Genomic DNA, 12,380 nt, shown 5'->3' on the forward strand with positions numbered 1-12,380 from the left:
AAACTCTGACCCAGGCTTGAAATCCTATCACTTGGCTTGAATGCTTAAAGGACCTGTCTGCCGGTTTCACTCAGGAAAATGTACTTTTTAAATACAGGATTTAAATAAACTAACTACTTTTCAAGTTACAGATATGGGCTTTTCATAACGTGTGGGGGTGATTTTGTCCTAAACCCCACACCCCCAGCCTCTACTATTTTGCCATTTTGTGGTTGTTTTGTAAACAGCGGGACGTTTCTGTGGAAAGACAGTGTTTACACCCCTCCAGCGTGCGCACGGATTATTATTATTTTTTTCATTCACTCCCTCACAGAAGCTTACATGTGTGAATGAGTGAGTGAAAAAAAAAAATCCGTGCGTGCTTTCAAATTGCCGCGGGAGTGATGTCACGCAGCCGACACGTTCGCCCGGCCCCGTTTGCGACACGCCCCCCCGCTCTGCGATTGGCTGGAGGGGTGTAAACACTGTCTTTCCACAGAAACGGCCCGCTGTTTACAAAACAAACACAAAATGGCAAAATACATGCTGGGGGTTTAGGACAAAATCACCCCCACACGTTATGAAAAAATATAAATTGAGAAGTAGTTTGTTTGTTTAAATCCTGTATTTAAAAAGTGCATTTTCCTGAGTGAAACCGGCAGATAGGCCCTTTAAACCCTGATCTTTGTCTGGTGATAGGCCTTGAAACCCTAAATTAAACCGCTAGCTCTAGTTTGAAGCACTAATTTGAACCCATAACCCCAGTTTGAAACCTCAAGTAGAAGTCTTAATCCTAGTTTGAAAGATTAACTTGAAACCTTAACCACGACTTGAAAATCGTGATGTACCATCACAACAGCCACGCGACGACTACTAAGTGCACCCAATTCCATTGCGCAACATATTTTCACGTAAAGCACACGACCGCTTGCTGTATGCTTCCCCTTCCCCTGCCGTATGAAAGAGCCTTACTCAGTCAACGATTGAACCCATCAAGTTACAATACACAGAGCCCAAATCTCATATCTTGCTCATCTATGCGGAGAAAACAACTCCAAGCTCAGCCACTTATGCAGGTTTGAGCGTCTTAAGAACTCGAAAGTCATTCGATCAACAGCGGCGTTAAAAGCTGATTCAGTTCGTTGCGACCCCGAGCTCTGTGCTCCTCTTTGACTCCGGAGATTAGACTGCGGTGCGCACGCACAAGCTCAGCGCTACTGTAAAAAAAAAAAAGAAGCCCATTCACCGTTCAGACTAGCCACAAGAAAAGGCCTCCCATCTTGGAATTGTATAGAAGATTAAAGCTGCAAGAGGATTGGAGGCTTTGGTGTGAGTATACAGAGTTTGAAGGGGAGAATCAAGAGGGGGGTTACTTCATGTGTGAGACACGTGTGTACTTTTCTGCCCCCTACTGGCAGAAGTGTATACACTTATCTCACAGGGCAACTTGACATTCCGTACGGCATGGAACTCAAGTATTAGAATTTCATTTTTTATGGCAAGTCCGCAAACTTCCTCACCACACTCTGGACTGAATGACAAATATTTAGATTATTTGCTTCACGGCATCATTCATCTGCGTATTTCCAATTTGGTTGCAACTGATACCTGGAAATGAGCCTAAAATGGCTGATTCACAACCTCAAAATGGCAGACTTACTGTAACTTTTTTGGTGGCTATAATAGACTTGCCTACCAAATTTCAGGTTTCTCAGTAAGACTGGCTGAATTTCCAAAGAATATTTGCGGGCACTTTAGAGTCAATTATGGCATTTTATACTTGAAACAACATAACGTGGCACATTTTCGATTGCGGAAAAGCGACTGACGTAACAATTTATTGAGACGAAGAAAATTTCGCTGCCAGGTTTTGGCAACAAATAATGATGAAAACAGATCCTTCGAAGTATGTCATATACTTAATTCAGTTCGATAACAATCAGCCAGAGTCTCTAGGATGAGTGAATGAATGAATGAATTAATTAATAATTAAATACATGAATAACTATGAATCTCTACGACAAAGTTGGTCTTTAACACATTTATTAATCATTTTCCAGTATTGGATTCGGCATTGTGTACAAAGAATAAAAGTGCAAATGTCTCTGGCATCTTATTCCCTGAATTTTATTTTAAACCGATTAAGTATCAGAATTTGAACGAACCGTGAGGAACGGCATTATCCTGGTCACGTGATCGTGATGATATATATACTAATTCTGTTCAGAGTAAAGTAATCAAACACGTCCGGTTTCATGTCATACCGTGTGGGGGTGGGGCGGTGGGGAGTGGCCGCTCCTAATGTGGGCTAAAGCGTGCTAAGCACGCGGCACGTAGCTTAGCCTAGCAGAGTACAAGTCACCCGGATGTTCACCGTCCACTTGGACTCGCCGGAGGCTGGATCTGCCAGTTTTATCCGGCTTTCGGTTGGAAACAAATTTTTTTATTTTTTATTTTTGAAGTGCTTCTTTGTTGTAAGGCGTAATTCCACCTTTGATGTCCGCCGTGGGACGCGATCATTCCTCGGGAGTCTCTTTGTTGTCATTCATTCCACGTACTTCAATGTGTATTTTAATATATAACCTATAACCATTTCACAGAATAACTAGTTAGTAATAATAAGTCTTGTGTTCCTTTAAAGGTCATCTGAAAATGGACAACATTAAGTCCGCAATCCTAAATTGGCTAAACAGCAGCAAATGGACAAATGAACGTCACCTGCTGCCTGACGCAGGTTCGATTTCATTTTCCATCACCGCCAATCAATCCACTTCAATGCCAATTCCAAGCCCAGATGAAAGTGACGGTCGTTTCGGAAAGGGCACCCGGTGTAAATACGTGACGTCCTGGTTGAGCGGTGATGGAAGACGCAAGCCGACAATAAGATTTAGAACTTCCGCGGTCGATTTGTCTTAGCAGGCCCTCTCTCGTCACTTCCTTTTAAAGTGTTGCGAGGCTCGAGCCAAATTCAGTAAAGCAGAAAACTCGTCTTCTTCGGCTCTGCCCGTTGAGATTTGACTCAAACCGGAAGATTATGGCCTCTGGTGCAACTCTGCCTCAGAGGGACCGTTTGTTGAACTAAAACATCCCACTTTGCCTCATATTGTCGCTTACGCTGCGGTCGCATGTGACGATGATACCGCTGTACAGCGTCTTCCCCCCGAGGTCTACTAATTACTAACCGTGTTTAATTGTATTTATTTCATTTATTTATTTCCACTTTTAAAGACCCGGAGGCTTTACGTCTCGGTTCGTCCAGGTGGATATGTTTAAATCCTTTCGCACACAATGACATGTGCGCACTTAGCATAAATTTGACACTGTTTGACTTTGCACACTTGCCATGAATTCTGCATAAACTCTTAACCAGATTGCGCCAACAAAAGGCTAATCCTTATTTGCTCCTCAAGTGTACACTGCCAAACAAAAGCGACTGGATTTGTGTACTCTAAGTGTGAGTGGATTTATTGCATTCCTTATGCATCTTATTATGGTCCCAAATTTAAACGCGTTTACACACAGAATGTGATCGTCCACATTCACCGGCATTGTTTTAGTTTGTATTAGTCTGTTGATTTCCAATCAGGCATTTGATTTGTAAGGCCAGGGAACTTAGGTTTCGAAAAGCCCGTAAGCTCAGCACTTAACAGCAAAAGAACAGTTTGACATGTGGTCATTGATGTGCAAAGTAGGACGTTGGGAGTAATTGTAGCAGTAAATTAAAACAGCAATAACAACCAGTAATGGACCTGATTGACGCTAATGCTGCTTGCTAACATATTTTGTTTCTTTGAAACATTGTTTTTCCATTTAAATATAGTTTTAAACACTGTAGACAGCTCTTTTATCCAAGCCGAAAACAGAAATAAGGTTGTAACATCTGGCATGTCATAAATTGATAATCTCATTTGAGCAACACACAAGCAGCATCTACAGAAACACGGATGGATGGATGGATGGATGGATAGATAGATAGATAGATAGATAGATAGATAGATAGATAGATAGATATGGATAGCTAGGCTAGCTAGCTAGCTAGATAGATATAGACAGACAGACAGAGACAGACAGACAGACAGACAGATGGAGTCCAATTGGATTGCTACGCATGCATTTTCATGTGTTCAACTCCCCCATCGGTACGGGAAAGGTTGTTGTGTCTCACAGGAGTCCAACTACATTGGTGGCTCTTAGACAAGAAATGGAAGATGTATCTTAAAAATATATATCAATGATACTATTTATTTACCCTAACCCATGTTTAAGGTAAATCAAGTTAAGTCACTACATCCCTTGAGGGTATTTTGGGAATACTAGCTACTCGTTTTTGAGCACACTGTCACATTCGTTGTGGGGACATGTGACATCATTATACAGTTTAGATACAACCGTTTGATACAACCTCAGGTTTTTCCAAGCATCAACATCAAGCCTCAACTTTTCCCACATCACATTCATCAAACTGTTAACAGCACTGTTGCACATTTGCCCCTCATGCCTGCCCCTAACAAGAAAACCCCCCCGCAAGCCTTGCCGCTATGCTAACCAAAAGTTGCATCTTCTTTGATCGGCGAGAATCACATCACCGAGGGGGAATGTGATTCATCGTGACATCCTGAAAAGCAAAGATCCCTGGCAGGGGGACGAGATTTTTCCACACAGTGTGAAGCCGTAAGCGTATAAAAGACGCGAGCCAGCGATGCAAAGCGTGTTGCCTTCTTGTTGGGCTTTCATATTCTCTCTTTCTCTCGAGCACACTTCCTTTCTTCTTCCCCTTGTTCGTTGCTGCTTGAACACTTTGCTGGGTCGCTACTTGTTCCACTTTCTCACATTTGCGTTTATTGGAATGCAAATTTCCGATTTTTTTTGTTGGGCTGCTGGTCTAAGGAAGCAGAGAGGGAAACCAAAGGAGCTTTACTGGCAGCTGTCAAAGCTTCAAGAGAATTCCAGTGTTGAAGTTTTGGCTCTTTTCAGGTGGTCTTCAAAGATGAATTTGCCCATGAGATTTTGATGTCTTTAAAATTGAGCCACCTAAGTCGGTTTCAATTAGTTCCATGAATTTTGGGAGCTATGTTGACCAGAAGTAGATTCACTAACCATTTCAAGAAGCAAAGCCATAAAAGAGGCTTTTTGGTGTCATTTTGGGGCATTTTATTCTACGGAGCACCTGAGATTTAATTTTAAAACACTTGTGAGCAAAACGTTTGCATTCCCTCGCAAAGATTGCGAGAGAACGGGGGGGGGGGGGGGGGGGGGTATTGCCAAATGTCATACACAGGAACAGGTGCTACTCTGGCTTGTTCAACTGTTTTACAATACGGCAATTGTGAGGCAATCCATCAACTGACCATCTCCGGATGACATTTCACTCACCAATGTCATCTGTTGGCATTTCCGCCGCCGCCTTTCTCCCACCTTCAACCGTGCCTCCATTCATGACCTCTATCCCGGCCACAGAGAAGCGGCCAGCAAACAGGGGCCCGTCTCTGGGGTCCTGACCCGAGAGGTCTTTGCCAGGGATCGGAGGAAATGCCACTCAGCGGACTGCATATGACGTGTCCATATTCAGAAAAGACATTTTTGTTGAGGCTTGGAGGGTGTGTTGGTGTGTTCACATATGTGTGTAATGCATTATAGATGGCCTGGAAAAGTGTGAAGTCCCCCCCCCCCCAAGAATCCGCTTGGTTTCACTCAGCTGTGACGTCCCGGAGGAACAAAAAGACACGTTGCCAGACTCCTTAATGATGCAGTCCAGCACACATGATTTAATAAGCCACAAAATAAGGAATATTAGCTTTTTGAGGTTAAACAAATATATGAAAGTCTGCACTCAAAGAACCTAAAACGGCCACCTGCGAAAGAACATATTGGCACATAAACTGATCCTAATCCCCATTTCATTGTTGTACATAATTTCTCTGTAGTGTTGCTGACATGTTATAGATTATGCTGGATTATTTGAGATTCATCTCTTTTCTCCCATTGTTATTTGAGGTGAGCATTCTCTTAAAGCTGGATAATACGAGGAATCTCCTAGGGGGGCAAGAGTAGGCACTTTCACAGCCAAGTTGAGGGTGAACGTGAATTCGCACCCAGCTAATTATCAGCTTGGAGCATAATGAAGGCTTATAGATGAGCAAACATAATTAGCAGGCATTATGCAGACCTAATGGAGGGTGGTTTGGTGGGGGGGGTGGCTAACAGGTGAGCGTGTATGCGGCCTTTTGTTTATGAGCTAAGGGTATACCGTAATGAGCCAGGAGAATACGAGTTGATTAGTTGTGACCTAAATGTGTTCGTAAACTGCTCTGATGGCGATATCCTCTGACGCGATATCCGCTCAAGCATGGCCCGTCACTCGATATTTGCATGAAAACTGATCGTCTACTGCTTCTAGTGCGTTGTTGTCCTTTCGAGAGCCAATCGTTGAGCTTCAACATTGTCGTGTGGCGAGTATAAAGTCATGACATGCCTTTGTCTCGTCATTTACCGCGGTGACGTGATCCCGATTGGGGGCTGTGCCGTTGTTTAGGATGAAGGACGGGAAATGTAAACGGATGGATTAGTTTGCCACCGTATTTTTCGGATTATACGTCGGCGGCGGAGTGTTGAAGCACGGAGCCAAAGGCTGGCGTTTTATTGACATCAGCTTCTGAGGTCTTAACAGCAACTCCCCACTCAGCTAGAAGCTAACAGGCTAACTCCCCTTTTCCACATAACAAAACCTTCCCACCCGGAACTCTCCCTTCGTCCCAACGTTCCGTGGGTGAATTATGTTCCCATCACTACAAGTTATTCATATAACTCTAGCATAAAGAACGTGTCACTTTTAAACAACTCCCCCAACTCGGGAGGTAGACGATGTGCCGCTTCATCTTCTACTGGCAATGTTGAAATTATCAACACAGGCCTAGAGCACCCTCTTGCGGTTTAGTGTGAAAATAACATGTGAAATGAAATAATAATGTGTTAATATTTTCACACATAAGTCGCACCCCCGGCCAAACTATGAAAAAAACTGTGACTTATAATCCGAAAAATACGGTATATGTAAATAGGCAGACAGTTGGTCACAATAAGGCTGTGTGAATGGCTGGACGTTTGCTGCGCTGATGCTATGTTGTCGGCCATGTTGTTAGCTTGCTCCGTCAATATTTCAAGCCGGACCACATTGTATCGCAAAGCCGTCATTCGCCGATTGCTCAGCAAAATGAGCGTCCGTCGATGTTTCTGTCATTCAAAGTGGGCATCCGTCAATGTTACGTCATTCGTCAAGCCGTCAGCAAAGTGGAACGTCCGTCGTTGACAAATTTATTGACAGATTGATGATTACATTGACGGACGAAAATGCTTAGTTCAGTCAATCGGCAACCGTCAACCAAATGGGCGTCCGTCATTGACGGACCTTCCGTCAATATTGATGGAATGCCCACCTCTGCTTCAAAGTTTATCCTTTAAATATGCTTTTATTCTGTCATATGAAAATGGCAGAGGAGTCACAGGCATCAAAATCTTCAGATGTCGCGCTGGCCAGGCTGGAGCTGCCCATAGACCACCAAGTAGTTCCGTTCCTGTGTGCGACTAGATAGAATGGACTGTCGGCATTTTCATTACAGTATGCATGCATATGAATGGGAAGCAGATGTTTACGAAGTAGAGGTTACATTGTGTCATGTGTCAAAAGACGGGCTTGTTTACCCGGTATCTGCATGTGAACGGACACACTATTCAGGGGAACGTTAAGGGGTTTTAATGCAATGTGAATGGAAGACATGTTTGGCTGCATGCTCAATTTACAACGCCGCAAGATGTGCGCGACACACAAGTAATCAAAGCGCACCTAACAATGTGGCACCATCCGCCGTTATCGTCCTTTAGGGAGTCAATCATTGATCATCCGGCAGAGTATCGGCATGGCGGCTCGTTTACGATGAAACACGGCCGGGCCAGGAAGCCGTCGAGGTTGCTTAGAGGACCTAATAATTGGGCACATGCCATCCGCCGAGTGAAAAAGTGCTCCCGGCGGCCACGGCGGAAATCCCGTCCTACACGGAAGCCCGGCGGGAGTAAATCTGCCATGCCGTACAAACTGCGGCGTGCAAGTTGCGTGCTTACGGTAAATTGAGTCCGGCCCCGACTGGCTGACTGGCGTAGAGAATGAACATCATCGCGATAATGTCGCCTCTGGAACAAAGTCTTTGAAAACAAGGCCTAATTAAAGCTTTGAGTAAGCGCGCTACGGCGTCCTTGCTAGAGTCCCTCGTGAGCGGACGTGCTGGATGCAAAGAGGGGCTTCAACATGTTTGATTGTGAGCGGGATTACGCTCATTTGCCTACTCGCTACTGTTGTTGATGTGTGCGAATAGTCGGACATTGATATTTTAGTACACCTGTACAGTGGTACCTCTACATATGAAATTAAGTAGAACATTTTGTAAGTAGAGACTCATTTTCCATGTAAATGCCCTAATCCGTTACAAGCCTCCCAAAATTCAGACATAAATGTTTTATAAAGCATAAAAATGCATTAAAACATGTTCCAATTAGATTATTGCACAATAAATGAGAGTTGTGCATAATGTAAAAAACAAAGAATAGAGTAAAGGATAAAAATGATGGTCATTTACCTTTTTAAACTGCTGTCCTCATTGTTTTTTGCCCTCTCTCAGAAGTGTTTTTTTTTTTTTTTTTTTGCCTGGTGTTTTGTAAAGAACTGATCCATGGATGTTTGCTTTTTTTTTTTTCTTTCAAAAAAAAAAAAAAAAAAAAAAAAAACCTTCTTTGGAAATGTCCAAGGCAAACATCATCTTAGTGAGCAAGGCGATTCTTTTAAACTAATTCTGAAACTTCATGGAAACTTCCGGTATGGCGAGGCATCTTTTTCAAAAAAAGGGCCGTCTCGTCGCAATTAAAAACTTACTGTGCCTTCATCAATCACCAATTGTTTGAATGTTTGCACAAATTCGTTGGCCGTTAGTTCATATATTTACGAAAAACTATCGGAACACCTCATGGGCCGCGGGATGAATGATGAGGACGCTGTATAGACACCGATCTAGTATCTACGCTCATAGCTACCTATGGTAGAGGTTCCTCTTAGCCAATGGGATGCCAGAACGATGCACAAACACCGATCTAGCATTTACGCTCATAGGTACCTATGGTAGGAAATAGCCATAGCCGAAAGTATGCTGCGTTCGGTAATGTATTTTTACCTTTCGTATCTAGAAATTTCCTTCGTAACAAGAGGCAATATTTTCCCGTTGAGGCGTTTCGTAACTCGAAAATTTCGTATGAAGAGACGTTCGTAAGTAGAGGTTCCACTGTATATCAAAGCAGAAGCAAAGCATTTCTTCGATTCCATCTCCCCTAGCTGTGACCTCTACGGTTGGCAGAATTAATGGTGAAGTTTTGGGGGAGGTTTGTTATAAGCAGTCGCCCAGACCTTGCTCGCCGTCGGGACTATTTTGGAGAAGGACAACGCGAGCGGTCGATGATGAACAACCGCACGCCGGGTTCATCATCGAAACCGTGCTGTTGATTCGCTTTGAAGGTCAAAGAATCCATCTGTTTTTCGGTCACATATTCAATAGGACGGGAGATTGCGGCTGCGTGCTGGGGGAGGAAATACATCAGCGATTGCGTGGCTTTAGAAAGTGCCCAGTGACGTAGTTGTGATACTTTCCATTGAGAATATAAAACCCAACTGCTACTTTAGTACTGTACACAAAACATTTTGTGCCAAACGTTTTTGGCAATACGTGTGTGACGTGTGTGCGTTGGTGTGTCACAGGGCTTGGCATTGACGCCCGCCAACCTGCCAAATACAGTACGGATAACTTAACATCAAGTAAAATACAGTCATGGATGTGTGTGTTACAGCATATGTGATCGAGAAGGTGGGCATGAAGTTGAATGGCTTCGACTTGTCAAACGTGTTCTAAGCTTGGGTTTAAAATTACTTAGTTTGGTTGACTAAGCTGAGATTTGAATATATTTGTTCCATAGCTGCCCCCCCCCCCCCTATACTTTATGGAAAATTGACAGCACTCCATGCTGGGTAACGTAGCAGATTAGCATATATTGTATTGAGATTGTGAATATCTCTGTTGAACTGGGGAAAGAAGAATAAAATCTGAAGCAGAGAAAACTGAAGATGGAAACAAAATAAATATTCAGTGTACTTAATAGTTACTCTAATTAGCATGGTTAAATTAGTTTTGTTAGTGTACGATCAGTCACAAGTCAGATTACAACAATAATAAAAACATATCTGTGGTTTTATCACTTCGACTTGCCGTGTTTCATGAAATAATGATATGCAAACATGTGGACTCTTAAGCACAGAACGTATGTAGACACGAGACACTAGAAATAAAATATACATTAGAGCCTATAAAATGACCAACATGATTTGTTTTTTTGTTTGTTTGTTGTTTTATTCTGATTAGACAAAATTCATTGCACTCCATTTCAATGTCGATTTGAATGTGCATAATGTTCATCCCAGCTATTTACATTATTTGTGTAACTGTATATAAGTGAACAGAATACAATAAAACTTTATTGACACTGTTACAGGAACAATGAGAATCAGGTAGGCAACGTTGAGGTAAAAAAAAAAATATATAAGCAAGCAATTATCAATAAGACACAATTAATTACAAGACATACTGTTATTCACTGTACATAATTACTGTTTGTGTGGTTGCAAATTGGGAGGCATGTTTAAATTATGAGTCTGTAAATGTATCGTCAGACATGTTTTAAAGGGGCTGTCTGCCGGAATCACTCGGGGAAAATGCACTTTTTAAATACAGGATTTAAACAAACAACTTTTTAAGTTATAGATATGGGCTTTTCATAACATGTGGGGGTGATTTTGTCCTAAACCCCCACACCCCCAGCCTGTATTTTGCCATTTTGTGTTTGTTTTGTAAACAGCGGGACGTTTCTGTGGAAAGACGGTGTTTACACGCCTTCAGCCAATCGCAGAACAGTGGGGGTGTGGCGTGTCACAAACGGGGCCGTGCGAACGTGTCGGCTGCGTGACGTCACTCCCGCGGCAATTTGAAAGCACGCACGGATTTTTTCTTTCACTCACTCATTCACACGTGTAAGCTTCTGTGAGTGAGTGAGTGAGTGAAAAAAAATAATAATCCGTGCGTGCTTTCAAATTGCCGCGGGAGTGACGTCACGCAGCCGACACCTTCGCCCGGCCCCGTTTGCGACACGCCCCCCCCCTCACTCTGCGATTGGCTGGAGGGTTGTAAACACTCGTCCCGCTGCTTACAAAACAAACACAAAATGGCAAAATACAGGCTGGGGGTGTGGGGGTTTAGGACAAAATCACCCCCACACGTTATGAAAAGCCCATATCTATAAATTGAAAAGTAGTTTGTTTGTTTGAATCCTGTATTTAAAAAGTGCATTTTCCTGAGTGAAACCGGCACACCCCCTTTAAGTATTTGTTGTTGTTTTGTGTGTGTGTGTGTGGATAGCATTAACCTTCTTGACATACTGTACTGTATAGAACGACCATGATGCAACCGCTGCCATATTGATTGGGTGCTTTTAAACGCAGCCAATAGGAATACACATACCAGCCACCATCCCACTCCACCTTCCTGCTGTGAGCAGTCCCCTGTAGGTGCTTAACCTCATCTACTCTATTCCCCAACTCGAAATGTCACTCCCCACTGCGACTGACCACTAAGGCTGCCCCGTGTACATTATTAAAGCCGGCGCAACGGCCACCTATTCTTCCTCTCTGGTGGATCCATACTCGGCGGGCGGCCACCTGCTCCTCATTCTCGCCGCTTTATCAATCCTCATCGCTTTCTATTCTTCTATTCTGCTATTTCTCTCCCTCTTTGGCTCTCCGCAACGCACCCGCCGCAGCGTGTTTGTTTTATTGTGCAGTATCACTTTGCTCACGTGGTGTTGAAAAGGGCTCGGAGGGGACCCCAAAAACATATGGCTTGAAAGACCAATGTCGATGCACAGCGAAAGGGGAAAAAAAAACAAAAAAAAACTTGGCTCGGCTTTTGAAAAACAGCAACAAGAAGAACAAAAGAAAGTTCAATTGCCCTTTTTCTTTTTGTTTGGCTCGAAATACACACTGGCGTCTTTAAACCCGCTGGCATTTTGTTTTTTCTTTCTCATGTGTGTCCAACATGTTTAAATGTAATTTCTGAGAAAAAACACCAAAATAAAAAGGGGACTGCATCTCAGATGGTCTTCTGTCAAGTCAAAAATGTTCTCTACAATATGTTCTATGCAGCCACACTAGACTAAAAAAAACATTCTGCTTAATATTGCCTTGGTGGAATATAACAAGCAGTCCATTTACCATTGGAGAGAAAATGAGCAGTACATATATATGAAGCGTCAAAATCCAC

At 43.1% G+C, this 12,380-nt stretch overlaps 1 protein-coding gene across 10 annotated transcripts in view; it reads right to left on the minus strand.

The window, feature by feature from the left end:
- LOC144018051 (uncharacterized) overlaps positions 1-12,380 on the minus strand; it is a 267,738-nt gene that overhangs the window by 72,841 nt on the left and 182,517 nt on the right. The window lies entirely within an intron of this gene.

The sequence above is a fragment of the Festucalex cinctus genome, chromosome 4 (genome assembly GCF_051991245.1).
Source record: "Festucalex cinctus isolate MCC-2025b chromosome 4, RoL_Fcin_1.0, whole genome shotgun sequence".
Lineage (NCBI taxonomy): Eukaryota > Metazoa > Chordata > Actinopteri > Syngnathiformes > Syngnathidae > Festucalex > Festucalex cinctus.